Consider the following 19,087-nt stretch of genomic DNA (forward strand, 5'->3'; position numbering starts at 1 on the left):
CATTCGCTCATATGAGCATGTAAGTTAGTTTAATTTTAATTTGGATAATATATACATATATATATATATACATACTTACATATAAATATATATACATACTTTTTATATATATGTTCGTAAAAAATATATATATACATAATTATCAATTTCATATATTTACAGCATAACCGGGAAACTAACGAGCAACAGAGCTTAATCGAAGGCTATAAGCGGAACAATACGGATGACAAGGAAAATTGGTATATACCTTCCGAGCAAACTGAACGCAATTATGTAAGTAATTATAATCACTAGCTTGTTAATTTGTATAATAAACACATATCATTTTCAAGTTTCTAATGGTGGTTATTCTTGTGTTTTAACTATGAAGAATGACATGGTGCGTAATGCGCAAGTTGGGGCACAAAATCTACGGGAAATCATGCGAGATGTCTTAGGTCGTCGGTATGGATGGGAACGTGGTGTTGGTCAAAGTTTTGCACGAAGGTCGGTTGATTCGTGTACTTCCACCCAAACAAGTCAACGAATGTTCACGGATAATGAATATAATCGTAGGTGGGCCGCGGACCGGGAAAGGTTAAAACTCGAGGTGACGAATGAAGTCACAAAATCGATGTCAAAAACTATTAAAAAAACTGTGCGCGATTTCTTCATGAACAACGTTTTTGGCTGCGGAAAGGGAGGAAAGGGAAAAGAAAAGGTTCCGGTGAAATTGCAAAGTAGTGAGGAGGAGGATCAAACTATGAATTCGGATGACGACATGGCAATATAATCAAAACAATTTGTTAACGTTTATGTAATAACTAAAACTTAAATTCGTAGGATGTTATGTAATAACTTGAATTGTTAACCTTTCCATATTTGTTGTTTAATCGTATTTTTAGTTGTTATATTGTTTTTATGTATGCTGGAAAATTGGTCACAATCAGGTTGCGAAGAAACGCCCGAATTACCGGGTAGGAAACTGCTAAAACAGCAGAACCCAGTTCAGCTACTGGAGCATTAGCGGCGATGCATCGTCGCAAATAGTAGTACAATTGTTGCGAGGAGTCGTCGCAATTATTCGTCGCAATTAGTCTATACCAGTAACGACCACAGTCAACTCGCCGCAAATGCATCGCCGCAAATAAATTTCCTTTTTTTCTTTTTGATTTTCTTTAAACTAAGGTGAGTCCCACTCAAAATCGTCGCAACTAACCGTCGCTAAATACCTATTACGGCGAACCTTTGGAGTCGTTCCTTTTGCGGCGATACATCTCCGCAAAAGGTCTTTAGCGGCGAGCCGTACTACTAGTTGCGGCGAGATTAGACGCCTCAAATTTTGCTGTAGTGTCAATCACAACTTCAGAACCTGAATTAGACAGTATAACTTACAGGTGGAAATTTCCACCCATTTGGATTATGTCAAATGCCCAAATAATTTAGCTTAAGGAGGACGGTTCGAATGGGTTGAAGTTCACCCAAAAATTGTTTTAATTCACTCTAATAACCTCATTATATGACTTTAGTCACATATCGAAATTATGATTATGATTGTAATAATAAAAATATGCAATAAATAGCTGCCCAACCCAGCCTGAGCTGTTCTGAATTAAAAAAATTTGACCTGTTATCTTAGCACCTCTAGTTATTGTAGGATTAATGTGCAAGGTACAACATATAACTATATGACCAACATCATTTGAGCCTTCGGGGTCACACACATATACACCGAGACGTCAAATAAAATATATATATATGTGATGTATATATATTACTCAAGTGACAAAATAGTAAATCGAAATTAATTCATTTACTATTCATATAAATAGTAAATGAATCGAAATTAATTAATTTACTATTCACATGAAAGCGACATGATAGAAATTATTAATTATAAGTTACATAACATACCTCTGAAGTATTTGAGAAATACTACTTTATGATACATATATTTCGTACATATTTCGTAATTTGAATTCACGGGTAGGTTCACGGGTGAAATATTAAAATAAAATATCTATATATATTGTACCATATTACGGAGTAATTCATCTCTCATTCTTCTTTCGATGAACTAAAAAATTTTGATTTCATAATATTAACCAAAGGTTGATTAATATTACTTGGGTTTGGACTAGCATCCATTGACAGTCGTTTGAAGTGTAGTGTGGACTATCCAAAGAGACGGTCATACTTTTGATCGTAAGTTTCTCTCCGTCTCATCAATTTCTCCAAGAAAGGTATATCGTCAACTCCTCTTTTGTTTTATATTCATGACAATTATTATGGTGTAACTGGATCATTGGGAAAGATTAATCGTGTGCATGTTTCATTAAATAAGTGAAAATTTAATTTTGTTAAATTTTTTTCATAAAATAATAAAAGATTATTATTTTAACTATCCGCTGCGTTAATCTGTTTTGGTAAAAGTACATACGATTTTCCATCAGTGGTATCCGAGCCGGTTTTACACCATCTTAATTGTCGCGTGATTTTTTTTTAGATTTAGCTTTGTGGTGAATTGGTAACAGTCAAAACCTTTATGGTTTTGAAAGTCAACTTTGTTGATTACCTCATGACGCACGAATAAGATCTGGAAAAAAAAAATCACTGTTATAAATTTTGAATTTATTTGTTATGGCTTGAATATTTATTATAATTGTTGATTGTTTTATTCCATGGTTATACACATGCATTGTAACTATGGACAAACCATATTTAAGTTTTAATAATGTAGTTATTAAAATTGTGATTGCACACATAGCCCATAATGCCCCGACCTATGTATGATTGTTGTGATTGTTGATTACGGCAATATTATGTCATGTTGATTATTTGTATTATTAGAAAGGCCATTTTAAAGTCAAAGTTGTATTATATTTATTTTTCATTTTCATAGTATTGTATTTAAGTTTATTTCAATTTATAAAAGTACTAGTTTAGTTGTATTTTCAAATTTAAATAAATGTAACAAGATGAAGATTGAAGATTGTAACAACCCAAACCAATAACCAACCGAATACGCGAAACAAATTTTTTTTTTATCAGTAGAGTGCGCCACGCGCACTCCTTGGGGTGCGCGGCGCGCACAGGCCCACATTCAGTTCTGTCAGGTTTTATCAATTTTCAAATAAAGATCTCCCACTTCCCGACATATTTAGACGAAACGCTTTTCACAACATGTTATAATGGTTAAAACTCACACGATTCAATAATAAAATGAGTTTTACAAAATGGGGCACACATCGGCCGTTTTACGAGTTTCATACAAAAGTTCGAGTTTCGACCACACTAGTTTAAATTCCAAACGACACTAAGAACATGGTGTTTGGGGTTAAACTACCCAAATCTCGGTCAAACTCCAAAAGCTATCACATCCAAAAGCGTCCCCTATCAAACAACAAGCGAAAAATCTCTAATCCAACCGCACGCCCTTACCCTTATCAACGCCCGAGCCTATAAAAAGATAAACAACGAGAGGGTAAGCAAAGCTTAGTGAATGCAATAATTATACATATAAATATATAACTTACTTACTTGCAAACACTTACAACTCATTCGCATACATACTAGCAACATAATTAGCATACTTTTATAATGTATAACGCTAAATCCTCGATAACATAAGCTATGTAACAACCCAAACCAACCCGCGAACAAACCACGTGAAAATACAAAATAAAAAAAAAATTGCTGCACAGTGAACTGGCGCGGCGCGCCAGGATGGCAGCGCGGCGCGCCATTCGGGTCTGTCCGGAAAGTCTCAAAATGCGAAAAAGATTGACTAGTTCCCGACACTTTTAGACGAAACGCTTTTTACCATACATCCAAATATGTAAAACTAACCTGTTTCAAATATAAAATCAATGTTTTACAAGCGGGGCCCACATCGGCCCTTTTACGAGTTTAATACAATTTACGAGTTTCGACCACCAAAAAGTTTAAGTTCCAAACTACACAATGAGCATGGCGTTTGGGATTAAACTACCCAACTATCGGTCAAACTCCAAGAGCTACTAAAGCCAAAAGCGTCCCCTAGCATCAAGCGGGATCTCTAGTCCAAAACGATGCCCTTACCCTTGTCCAAAACCGAACCTATAAAAATAGTAAACAACGAGAGGGTAAGCAAAGCTTAGTGAATGCAATAATTATACGAATACATATATAATTATACCTACTTGCAAACACTTACACACCAAACTGCAAACACGCTAGCATACACATTTAGCTTATCGTCACAATAACAAGCTATAAATCTCCAATACCACAAGCTAGCATAACAACCGCATATGAATATAACTCGAATAATATAATACGCTTACAACACAAATAACCATGCAATAGCTGGTTTATGAGCTTTCAACACAGAAATGAGTTGAGATTTTTCATTTTCAGTAAGAGAAGACGATATTATTACAGGTAATTCAGATTCACCATGTAAATAAGCGTATTCCAAATGGTTTGGAAGTGGCTTTAACTCTAATGTCGGAGGTTCTTCTATCGATGATTTATATCGATATCTGTCTTCTTCTTTTAGCATTTGAATTTCTTCTGTTGTTGGTTCATATCCATTAGCCATTAGTGTAGCTAACATTTCAGTTTCATCAATTGGTTCAGTTTCTTCTCCTAAAGAACATTCTCCTGTTCCTTGTAATTCTGAAAATTCTTCTAACAATTCTGCATGTGATTCTATAGTTTGAATATAATAACATGTATCATCTGCAGATTGCGGTTGTTGCATTGCTCTATCAACTGAAAAGGTAACACTCTCGTCCTCTATACTTAGGGTCAGTTTCTTACCGAACACGTCTATCATTGCTTTAGCCGTGTTTAAGAATGGTCTTCCTAATATGAGAGGAACTTGAGAATCTTCTTCCATGTCCAGAACAACAAAATCTACTGAAAATACTAAAGTACCAACTTTAACTAGCATGTTCTCCATTATCCCTCTAGGATATTTTATTGATCGATCGGCTAGTTGTATACTTATTCTTGTTGGTTTTAATTCTCCAAGGTCTAGTTTAGTGTATAGTGAATACAGCATTAAATTTATACTAGCACCTAAGTTTGCCAATGCTTCTATTGAACTAAGACTACCCAGAAAACATGGAATTGTGAAACTTCCTGGATCAGATAATTTTTCTGGTATCTTATTCAACAGCACTGCTGAACAATTAGCATTCATAGTAACGGCCGAGAGTTCTTCCATTTTCTTTCTATTTGAGATTAGATCTTTCAGAAATTTAGCATATCTAGGCATTTCTGAAATCACATCAATGAAAGGAAGATTTACATTTATCTGTTTAAACATATCCAAGAATTTGGATTGCTCGGCTTCAAGTTTCTCTTTTTTCATTTTACTCGGGTAAGGAAGTGGTGGTTGGTATGGTTTAACATAAGGTTTAGCCTTAACTGTGTTATCTTCATTAACCTTTTCAACTACCTGTTCTTTTTCCTTATCTTGATCAGGTTGTGGTTCTTGTGGAGTAGGAATAGCTTCATCAGGAATTACAGGTATTTCAGGTGGTTTAAGTGTAATACCACTTCTTATGGTAATAGCTTAGCTGTTTCATTCAGAGGGTTAGCATTTGTATTACTAGGTAAACTTCCCGGTTTTCTTTCACCTATTAACCTTGCTAGGTTACTCACTTCTTGTTCCAGATTTTGAATAGAAGCTTGTTGATTTCTAAATGCTTGAGCATTTTGTTCATCGGTTTGTTTTTGAGATGTGAAAAACTGTGTTTGAGTTTCAACTAGCTTCATCATCATATCTTCTAAATTCGGCTTTTTATCATCGGTTTGTGGTTTGTTTTGAAAATTAGGTCTTTGCTGATTGTAAGTATTATTAGATACTTGTTGATTACTAGGGCCTTGTTGGTTGGTGTATGGAATATTTCGGTTATAATTCTGGTTTTGATTGTAAATTGGTCTTGGCGGTTGATAATTATTCTGATAATTATTTCCAGGCCTTTGGTTTATGTATGAAATATTCTCTCTTTGTTCCATTGTTAGTTCAATACTGAGACAATCTTTTGTCAAATGTGGTCCTCCACACTGCTCACAACTAATTCGTATTGAGTGTATATCTTTAGTCATCTTTTCCATTCGTCTCTCGACAGCATCTATCTTTGTGGAAATGGAATCTAAGTCATGGATAGTATCGGCTCTAGCTGCTTTAGATGATCTAACGATATCTTTTTCTTGGTGCCACTCATGTGAGTGGGAAGCAGTGTTATCAATAATTTTATAAGCATCAGTTTCGGTTTTCTTCATAATAGAACCACCAGCTGCTATATAGATGTCTTTCCTTGTAGTGATGTCGCATCCTTGGTAGAATATTTGTACTATTTGACAGGTGTCTAAACCATGTTGCAGACATCCTCTTAATAACTTTCCAAATCTTGTCTACGCCTTATATAGAGTTTCATTCGGTTTCTGTGTGAACGTAACAATTTCTCCTTGAAGTCTTACGGCTTTAGATGCCGGAAAGAATTGTTTAAGAAATTTTTCAACTAAAACGTCCCATGTATCAATCGCCCCTTCAGGTAATGATTCCAACCAATCTTTGGCTTCTCAATTTAAAGTCCAGGGAAATAACATGAGATATATCTGTTCATCCTCAACTTCTCGGATTTTAAATAGTGTGCAGATCCTATTAAAGGTACGAAGATGTTCATTTGGATCTTCCTTCAGCGCACCACTAAATTGGCATTGATTAGTCACCATGTGTAGGATTTGTCCTTTGATTTCATAATCTGGCGCATTAATGTCTGGATGAGTAATTGCGTGACCTTGGCCAGTGCGTTTAGCTCTCATTCGGTCTTCCATACTTAGAGGTTCCAGATTTTCCATGATTGAATTTGTTGAATCTGAATCACTAGAGGATTCTGATTTAATAGTTCGTTCCTCAACAATCTCTGTTTGAATGATTGGTGGTTCCGGAGGAAAAATTAATGGTTCAGGATCTCGAAATCTTCCCTGAATATTCTCCGGATTCTCAATTGTGAGGTCGGGTTCAAAAAATGGATTATCGGAAATTTGAATTGGAGTACTTGGTCGACTGGATGACGATTCTAAAGAAAAATCAACGGCGACAATATTTGCTAGATGTCTTGATCGAGTTACAGGTGGTGAACGTACAAAAGGTGGTGAACGTCTTGCTCGGTGCATTCATTGAATATCCTATTAGTTTTTAAAAGGAAAGAAAAATTATATAAGTTATCCAATTAATAGACTTTTCTGATTTTGCCCACATTTCGAATAGCCAAAAGATGCAGCAGAGGGGCAGGATTCGTTTGGTCTCAATATAATTGAGTACTGTATGGCTCCAATAACCCGGTCCACGTACAAATCCAACTATTACTACGAACCAGAAAATTTTGATGTCTATCAATTTAACCACTTAAAATAAATTTTCGTAATTTTAAGAAATTTAAAGAAGAAGTAGAAAAAATTCTATGTCCTAAAAACTAGAATGGCGAGAAATAAGAAAGAAAAAGAAAGAGCGCGTCGAAATAGGTCGAAAAAGAAAAGGGTTGAAAAATAAAAGGCGTCGAAAAATAAGAAAGAAAAAGAGTGACTATAAAACTTTAAAACACTCGACTAACCCAACCTTATTATTATCACTAACTTAAAATTAAAATTGCAAATTGAGATTACTAATTGGAGTGATAATTGATACATAGGTAAAAGGCGTCGAAAAATAAAAATAAGAAAGTAGCGCGTTAAAACTTAAAAAGGAACTAAAAACTAAAAAATTAAAAGTTGCGTCTAAAAATATTAAAGATTAAAAGAAAAACTATATCCCAAATGGCAATATCTTAAAAAGGTACCAAAACTTAAAAAGGCGTCACAAAATTCTAAAGCACCTAAATCTTAGTCTAAAGAAAAAGCACTTAAGGGATTTTACGGCAAAGCCTAAAAATCTAGAAATAAAAATAACTATGGCAAAAACTATATCTTAAAACTAAATACGAACGAAAAATTACAAAAATTACGCTAAAAACAAATAAAAAGGGACAAAATATAAAAATATACTAAAAGTTGTAAAAAGTACAATTTTTTATAAAAATATTATTTTTATATTATTTATTTTATAAAACTATTACTTTTATATATATAAATAAAACTAATTAAAATTAATTATTACAAATTAATTAAAACTTAAACTAAATAATAAATTAATTAACCCTAAATACTAATTAATTAATAACAATAATTAAAACTCCATAATTAATGCAAGATTAGAGTTCTGGTCGTGTCAGACAGGGCGGCTCCGCGAGTCGCGGTGAACCCAGTTCAAAACCCCCGCAAGTCGCGGAGATTGCAGGTTCAACGTGTACCAGGTTCAAATTTGACAGGTTCAGTTTTTATTATATTTTTTTTTTATATTTTTCTGTTTTATATTTTCTGTTTTAATAATTAAATAAAATATTTATATAAATTAAATAAAAACTTATGTTTCAAAAACTAAAATAAAAATAGAAATACAGAAATTTTATAAAACTTAAATATTTAACAAACTCTTAAAAATATTTATATTTTTGTTTTTCTTTTTATATTTTCGAATATTTAAAACGTATTTTTACAAAAGTAAAATAAAAATAAAAATCTTTTTTTTTTATATTAGCGTTGCGCTTCCGGCTTTTAAGCTAGATTTTGTTCCCCGGCAGTGGCGCCAAAAATTACTTGATGTTATGCGAGGTGTATATGAAATAACTTTATTTTTACAACAAAATACTATTAAATACGATACAATTTTACACAAGATATTTATTTATTTATAGAATGGATATACTTAAACCTTGCTACAACACTTATAGGCAGTATACCTAATCGTACAGTAGTGTAGTTTTTAGTAAGTCCGGTTCGTTCCACAGGGAAAAATCTTTAAACAAAGCTTAACGCTATATTAGTTTAATTTATAAAAATACAAATATATATATAAGTAATATTATTATTATAAAAGGGGGGTTTTTACCGTTTAATGACCGGTTTGTCGATTTTTAAAACTTTAGTCGCAGTTAAAACCTAATGTAAAATATTAAAAATAAATATAACTTAATTTAAAGCGTAAAGTAAATAACGATAATGAAATTGCGATAAATAGAAGTGCGATAAAATAAAATTGCGATAATTAAAAAGTACGATAATTAAAAGTGCAATTAAATACAATAACAATAAATAAAAAGTACGATAATTAGAAGTGCAATTAAATATAAAATAAAGGAAATTAAATATGAGATAAAAGAATTATGCTTATTTAAACTTCCGTAATCATGATGTTTGTCGTGTTGATTTTAGTTTTATGCCCATGGGTTAATTGTCTTTTGTCCTGGATTATTTAATATGTCCGTCTGGTTTTTGTCCATAACAGTCCATCAGTCATAAATATAAAGTGCGAATATCCTCGTCAAATTATCCTTATACCCGAAGTCAAATATTCCAATTAATTGGGGACTTAAACTGTAACAAGGTTTTAATACTTTGTTTAATAATTACACCAGGATATCGACTGTGTGTAACCCAAGGTTTTAATACTTTGTTATCAATTATGCCAAGTGTCCTTGTACATAATTTCACCCCTGTTTTAATAATTTCATAGACTATTAATCCATTCCCGTGTTCGGTTAAATGAACGATTATTCGTACATATAAATACCCCGCCCATCGTGTCCGATCGAGTGTATATGGTTATTTATAGGTAAGTCCAATTGTAAATCTTTATATTAAAATTAACAAACTATCATTTAGTTAAACAAATATAAAGCCCACTAATAGCCCATAGTCTAATTTCCACAAGTGTCGTTCTTTAGTCCAAACTCCAATTATGGTACAAAGCCCAATTACCCAATTTTAGTAATTAGCCCAACATCATGATTACTTCGGTATTAAATAAGCATAATAATAACTTAGCTACGAGACATTAAAAAAAATTGAACATAACTTACAATGATTAAAAATAGCGTAGCGTTACACGGACAGAATTTCGACTTACACCCTTACAACATTCGCTAACATACCCTTATTATTAGAATTAAAATTAAAATTATAATATATATATATATATATTACGTATGAATGAGGAGAAGAAAAAGATATATAAAACGTTCAGAATGCGCGAGCTTTTATAGGCATTTTTGTCCAGGACAGCTCCGCGAGTTGCGGCATTTTTGCACTACAAACTCCGCGAGTCGCGGAGTTCGTAAATCCAGCTCACACAAGTTTGGATCCTAGTCTGCCGACGGTTTTAATATATAAATATAATATATATATATAATTTATATAATTAATTATATATTATATTATATTTATATACATAGTTAACTTGTAATTTTTAGTCCGTTGCGTCGAGCGTTGAGAGTTGACTCTGGTCCCGGTTTCGGATTTTCGAACGTCCTTGCGTACAATTTAATATCTTGTACTTTGCGTTTTGAATCTTGTACTCTTGTAATTCTGAGACGTTTCTTATCAATAATTGGAACCTCTTTGATTGTATTTTGTACTTTTGAGCTTTTTGGTCGTTTGCGTCTTCAATTCGTCGAATCTATCTTTTGTCTTCACCTTTTATTATTTAACCGAATATCACTTGTAAATAGGACAATTGCAACTAAAAGCTTGTCTTTCTTGAGGAATAATGCTATGAAATATATGTTCGTTTTTAGCATTATCAATGACAGAAATGATGATTAGGAAAATATCAAGGATTAGAATGGGATTAAGTATTTTCACAATCTTCTGGATGTACGAACTAAGAAAGAAAGAATAGGAATGGTGAGAATAATCGAACGGAAGAGTTTAATTTATAATGGAAATATTAGACAGAGTAATCGAGGCAGATCACCGTATTTAATTATAGAGATTTTAATGTCCTTACTCACCGAAGAATCAAATTTTTTTGATTTCGAAGATTTTCTATAAATCCCATGAATTACGGAATTCAACCCTGTTTACGTTAAAAAGCTAAGGAAAGATCTTATTTTCTTCAATTCACTATTTTGCGATAGCTTCACTCGTATTCTTAGAATAATCGAATTATTTTATCATTATTATTCAATGATGATAAACCTCTAATTATCAACTCATATTGGTCATGAAAACATTTTTATTGTAAGCCATGATCACCTCACTCAAATTTTGGGACGAAATTTCTTTAACGGGTAGGTACTGTGATGACCCGGGAATTTCCGACTAAATTTAAACTTAATCTTTATATGATTTCAATACGATAAGCAAAGTCTATAATGTTGAGTCTCAAAAACTTTGAACTGTGTTCATGTATACATTTGACCTATGACTATTCACGACGATTCACGAACCAACTGTTATTAATATATATATATATATATATATATATATATATATATATATATATATATATATATATATATATATATATATATATATATATATATATATATATATATATATATATATATATATAAGTGTATATGTAAAGTTGGATTAATAAAATATAATTTAATCATTTGAATTGGAAATGTATAATAATATACAAAATAATTAAACTATTATTAAAATGAATCTATACATATGAATTCTTTACATGAATAAGGTTATACATATATATTGTAATATTTATAAACATTAATATATGTTTACTATATTATATAGTTGGTAAATATGACATAGTAATACATTGTATTATATTAAAATTAGTTACAAGTTTGAATAGAATTATTATGTTAACATTATTATATTAAAATTTAATTACAAGTAAAAATATAAATGCTATACTAATAGTATTATTAATAGTTACATTATTATTAATAATATTAATACCAATATTATTAATATTAATATATAATACAAAGATATGAAATTAAAAACAGGTAAATTGTTATATCAATATTATTATTAATATTATAATTATAATTAACCAAAATTAGTACTACTATGACTAATATTATTATTAGTAACAATTATAATATTATTACTATTTTTTTTCATCAATATTATTAGTTATTAATAAATTTATTAAGATTATTATTATTATTATTACTCTTATTATTATTATTGTTAATATTATTATTAATATTAACATTATTAACATTAATATTTATTTATTTATTAAATAAGAATAATAGATATAAATATAATAAAAAATATATACCAGATATAAAATGTGTATATGCTTTCAATCAGTATCCATCTTCTCCTTCTGTTTTTTTATGACCCGTGAATTCATATCGAACCCTACACACTTTAATTATCAATTTTTACTTCAGTATCTATCATTTAATCACACCCTATTATCCTACTGCGTTTTGTATAAGGAATTCAAACAGAAAAATAAAAAGAAGATGAATGTCGACCCTATTCTTTAACTTTTTAGTCAAATTTCGAATTCGAACCAATTTTCAAAATGTAATAATGCAGAAGGGTTAGAAATATCATCCTAAAACTTTCTGTAAAGTTTCAATTCCCAATTCTTAGAAACAAAGACGAATTCGTGGGTCAAAGTTTTGAATTCCAAAAGTCAAACATTTTTATTCAATCAAATTTGTGTTATTCGTTTCGATTCAGGTTGAATTGATGATTTCATTAGTTCCTATAAACAATTTACAAACTATTTGGTGTTATACATTTTCACTATAATGCTCTAACAATCGAAATTTAATTTTTTTTTATACCGTCGCTGCATAAGCAGTTTATTTTTTTATTTTTTTCTTTTTTCGAATTCATTTAAATATTTGATAAATGTTTCTGAATCTCTTTTGTTATCTTAACTTAAACCTTAAAATGTTATTGTTTGAAAAATGTTACTGGTCGATGAAATTCATGAAGAAGAAGAAAAGAGGGAGAAAACAGTTATACGAGTTAAGATAATTAAAATCTCATAATATTCAGAAAAACACAACTGGAGGAATGGTTAAGGGGTAGTGACGGGTTTCTTGAGGTCGCGGGTTCGAGCCTCGTAGTGGGCATTTTTTTTACACCAAACTTTTACAAGGGTATATATCTCTATTTTAATTTCTATTATTATTATTAGCATTATTATTATTATTATTATTAGTTATTATGATTATTATTATGGTTATTATTATTGTTTCTATAGTTATCATTGTTATTGTTATATTATCATTTTTATTGAAAATGTTAATGATAATAATATGATATACAAATAAATATGAAATAAGTATGATATGTAGTACTAACTTGTAATATAAAGAATTTATAATATGAATATGAATGAAAATAAAGGATAAGTAGAATTGTTTACGAAAATATATGTATATATATGATAAGTAATATGATTATGGTATAACGATTACAAAATAATACGAAATACTATGAAAAGTTAGCTTGAGGATTAGATTTTACGATGATTAAAAATGTATAGCCATACGTAACATACATACATACATACATACATACATACATACATATATATATATATATATATATATATATATATATATATATATATATATATATATATATATATAGAAAAATCATAAAAGTTTAAACTTTAATATGAGTATTACTATGAACCTACTTTTGATATATACCGACTATTATTAATTTAAGGTGTAAATATTAATTATATATAAATTATGCATATATTAATGTACAAAATATATTACAACCATAAATGAGAATTTTGTATAAAATAAATATATAGCTTAATATAGATTAATGAAACATTAGTAATATTACATATAAGTTTTAATAATCATATTAACATATTATATATAAATATTCATATATAACAATTTAAGTATTTTAATATAATACAAACCAAAAATATATTAATATAACTATATAGATATTAATTATTTGAAATATATACACAAATTAAATATATAATATATAAATTAGGATATAATAAATAAATTTATTCGATTTCAAGTATATGTTTTAATATATATACAAATGATATAGGTTCGTGAATCCGAGGCCAACCTTGCATTGTTCAGTTTGTCTAATGTTGTCATATGTATTTTTACTACAAAATACATTAGGTGAGTTTCATTTGCCTTTTTACCCTTTATATTTTTGGGCTGAGAATACATGCGCGGCTTTTATAACTGTTTTACGAAATAGACACGAGTAAATGAAACTACATTCTATGGCTGGATTATTAAACCGAATATGCCCCTTTTTAGTCTGGTAATCTAAGAATTAGGGAACAGACACACTAATTGACGCGAACTCTAAAGATAGATCTATCGGGCCCAACAAGCCCCATCCAAAGTACCAGATGCTTTAGTACTTCGAAATTTATATCATGTCCGAAGGAGGATCCCGGAATGATGGGGATATTCTTATATGCATATTGTGAATGTCGGTTACCAGGTGTTCAATCCATATGAATGATATTTTTGTCTCTATGCATGGGACGTATGTTTATGAGAAATGAAAATATGAAATCTTGTGGTCTATTAAAATTATGAAATAATTATTTATGTTAAACTAATGAACTCACCAACCTTTTGGTTGACACTTGAAAGCATGTTTATTCTCAGGTATGAAAGAAATCTTCCGCTGTGCATTTGCTCATTTTAGAGATATTACTTGGAGTCATTCATGACATATTTCAAAAGACGTTGCATTCGAGTCATCGCGTTCATCAAGATTATTATTATGTCAATTATAGTTAGATATATTATGAAATGGTATGCCTGCCGTCAACTTTTGATGTAATGAAAGATTGTCTTTTCAAAAACGAATGCAATGTTTGTAAAATGTATCATATAGAGGTCAAGTATCTCGCGATGTAATCAACTGTTGTGAATCGTTTATAATCGATATGGACTTCGTCCGGATAGATTAGGACGGGTCTCTACATACGTTGAGTACATGATTCACATCTTCGAGTTTGTTACTACATATCTTTTAACTCAAATATATGGTTAAATTGTTTCTGCTTTGAGTCAATTCTTAGTACATATCTTATATTGTTGGTTAGACCTCTTTTTGTTTTAAGATACTCATTGACATATTTACTCTATGTCATACCATCTGGCTGACTTTATATTCAAAATAAAACTTGAATACAAATAAGGATATTATAACTCAAACAGGTAAAGGAGTATAATGAAAGAAGCTCATTAGATAGCTACAATGTTAGGAAAAATTGTTCTTTTTTATTGTTCATAGTATCATATTAAATCATTTATAGATCAATGCTACATTGTGTTGTTAGGTCTATTAGTTAATATTATTCTAAAAAAGGTCCATTAGTAAATGTTATAGAGAGTAACTAGCAATACGGGTGGATCATAAGGACTAATTAATTGTTCAAAGCATTGGTATTGGTTATGTGACGTGGTTCTGTGTTTAACTGTTTTTTTAACCTTGGCTTTATTTAAGTTCTTAAGGGTCAAACATTTGCTTCATGTTGTAATCCTTATACAAATACCAATGGGTTGAGAAACAGTGAACACACTACACATCAAGATGGTTAAAATATCTTTTTTCTCAACGTGATTTAAATTCGGTTTAAATTTGATCTACTATTTTTCTTGCTCTATGTTTTTATGTTCATTTGTACGTTGGATTTGGTTTTAAAAATTTATTTCGTATTTGTGTGTTTCCTTTAAGTTAGCCACTTATTTATCTACTTCGAGTTTGATAAGTTCCTACATTTTAGTGATCAACATGGCAAATACTCCGTGGTAGTTTTAGTTCCTTTTGACCCATTTGATCATAATGTAAAAATGATATAATCTGTTTGGAACTAGGTTAGGTGGTGTATACGGTATATGTATTAATGTTGCTATGTCTTATATAACGTTTTTGCTGTTTTAAGATTATGTTTTAATACAGTTTATTGATCTAATGTCTCTTTGGGTATAGTTGCATGTATGGTTTGTGGTACATGTCTTTAAATGTTAGCTTTTATACTTGAGTGAGTGCCACTGGTATTTAATTTGTAGTGTTGGTAAGTGGGTTATAGTTCGTCATTATTAAATCTCAACTTCTTTTTCTTATCAAATTTTGTGGTGGTATTGAAAGAGCGGTTGAAGCGGACAGACCGCATCGAAGATATATATATACACAGTTACGGTCATTTTTTTGGCTTTGACCCATTCAAGGTGAAAAATGGGGTTGATGTATTAATCGTTGAGCATTACTTTGGTGTATAATTTAAGATTGTAGTTGTAAATGACCCTAGATTTGTAAAATTATTTGTAAATTATATTAGCAATATGTGTTTCTTTGGCAAGTTTCATAGGACCATAAATCTTTCTTCTAATGGGCAAAGAAATTTTCTTTGTTGAAATATGTTCCCTGAAGTCATTGTAAGTGCACCATATACACGGGTATGCATGTCTTTTGATTTATGACTTTATGTTGACTTTTTGTTTTTCATTTGTTGTCAACTCTTTGACCAATGATAGTTTGTTTTTATCTTATGTGTCTTTAGTGTGATCCTTTATGTTATGCTAATGGGTAGTTTATGCTCCAATAGTCATCACACATTTTTGACTCACTTGGGTTTTTTGTTGACAGATTAATACTTGCAATGGTCTTTACTATGGCTATTTCTATCTAGGAATGGCAATGGATCAGATATGGATCGGGTGATGCCATATCCACATCCATATCCATTTAAATTTTGTTCATCCATATTCATATCCATATCCATTTAATTTTTGTTCATCCATCCATATCCATATCCGTTGGATTAAACGGGTTAATGGATATCCGTTGGATATTAAATGACATGTTAATCGAACAAGTTAATCTAACGAAAATTTTGACAATTTTATATAGAGCATAACAAATGTAGATATTTAATCTTAATATTATTTGTTTCTTACTAAGGTTTGGATGTAATTTGTCTCCGATTTTGACTTAATTGAGCAAAATGCGTTATAATATAAGTAAATATACGTTTAAACTAATATAAATATGTTACTTTAAGTGTTGTTATTAACAAATTAATAATTGTGTCGATCATAATCCTTATTTTTGTTAATAAATTAAGAATTTGTATGTTATATGTATATGTATATCGATATGTGGATGTTTATAAATATATTTTAGTACGTTTATATCAATATATAAATGTATTTCGGGTGGTAGTGGATATATCCATGGATGACATATTGTCATCCATATCTGATCCACGAAATATTTAGATCATCCATATCCATATCTATATCCATTAATCGTCCATTTACATCATCCATATCCATTATAAATGGATCAGATCGGGTGGATATCCATGGATGGAACATTGATGTTATGCGAGGAGTACTAGGAAATAGTATTATTTTTATAACGAAATACTATTAAATATGATACAATTTTACACAAGATATTTATTTATTTATAGAATGGATATACCTAAACCTTGCTACAACACTTATAGGCAGTGTATCTAATCGTACAGTAGTGTAGTTTTTAGTAAGTCTGGTTCGTTCCACAGGGATACACTTAAACAAGCTTAACGCTATATTAGTTTAACTTATAAAAATACAAATATATATATAAGTGATATTATTATTATAAAAGGGGGTTTTTACCGTTTAATGACCGGTTTGTCGATTTTTAAAACTTTAGTCGCAGTTAAAACCTAATGTAAAATATTAAAAATTAATATAACTTAATTTAAAGCGTAAAGTAAATAACGATAATGAAATTGCGATAAATAAAAGTACGATAAAATAAAATTGCGATAATTAAAGAGTACGATAATTAAAAGTGCAATTAAATACAATGACAATAAATAAAAGTGCGATAATTAAAAGTGCAATTAAATATGAAATAAAAGAATTATGCTTATTTAAACTTCCATAATCATGATGTTTGACGTGTTAATTTTTAGTTTATTCCCATGGGTTAATTGTCCTTTGTCCTGGATTATTCGATATGTCCATACGGATTTGTCCATAATAGTCCATCAGGCATAAATATAAAGTGCGAAAGTCTTTGCCAAATTATTCTTATTCCCGAAGTCAAATATTCCAACTAATTGGGGATTCGAATTGTAACAAGGTTTTAATACTTTGTTTAATGAATACACCAGGTTATCGACTACGTGTAAACCAAGGTTTTACTACTTTGTTAACAATTACACCAATTACCCTTGAATGTAATCCACCCCTGTTTCAACAAGTCTACTAACTATTAATCCAGTTCCGTGTCCGGTAAAATGAACAATTATTGGTATTTATAGATATCTCGCCCACCGTGCCCAGTCAAGCGTATGTGGTTATATATAAATACGTCAAATTATACGTCTATATATTAAATTAACGAGGCATCATTTAGTTAATATAAAACTCATTAATAGCCCATAGTCTAATTTCCACAAGTGTCGTTCTTTTGTCCAAACCCCAATTATGGTACAAAGCCCAATTACCCAATTTTAATATTTAGCCCAATATCATGATTACTTCGTCTTAAATAAGCATAATAATAACTTAGCTACGAGACATTAATTTAAAAATAACATTAACCATAACTTACAGTGATTAAAAATAGCGTAGCGTTACACGGACAGAATTTCGACTTACACCCTTACAACATTCGCTAACATACCCATATTATTAGAATCTAAAATTAAAATTAAAATTAAAATTATAATATATATATATATATATATATATATATATATATATATATATATATATATATATATGTTTACGTATGAAGGAAGAAGAAAAAGATGTGTTTATTTTGGCCAAAACGCGTTGAATTTATAGGACCTGGGCTGGATTTCAGAGCCATGTGATCGCATGGCTTTTGTACCTCCAGGCCATGCGATCGCATGGCCAGCTGGGAGAAGTCACATATCTTTGTTTTCTTTCTTGCCGACGTTTATAAATAATAATATAATATATAAATAATTATAAGAATTATTTAAATATTATATTTTATTTATGTGCATAGTTAACTTGTAATTTTTAGTCCGTTGCGTCGGGCGTTGAGAGTTGACTTTGGTCCCGGTTCCGGATTTTCGAACGTCCTTGCGTACAATTTAATATCTTGCACTTTGCGTTTCGCGTCTTGTACTCTTGTAATTTTGAGACGTTTCTTATCAATAATTGGAACCTCTTTGATTGTATTTTGTACTTTTGAGCTTTTTGGTCGTTTGCGTCTTCAATTCGTCGAATCTGTCTTTTCTCTTCAC

This window comes from Rutidosis leptorrhynchoides, chromosome 2 (genome assembly GCF_046630445.1).
Source record: "Rutidosis leptorrhynchoides isolate AG116_Rl617_1_P2 chromosome 2, CSIRO_AGI_Rlap_v1, whole genome shotgun sequence".
Lineage (NCBI taxonomy): Eukaryota > Viridiplantae > Streptophyta > Magnoliopsida > Asterales > Asteraceae > Rutidosis > Rutidosis leptorrhynchoides.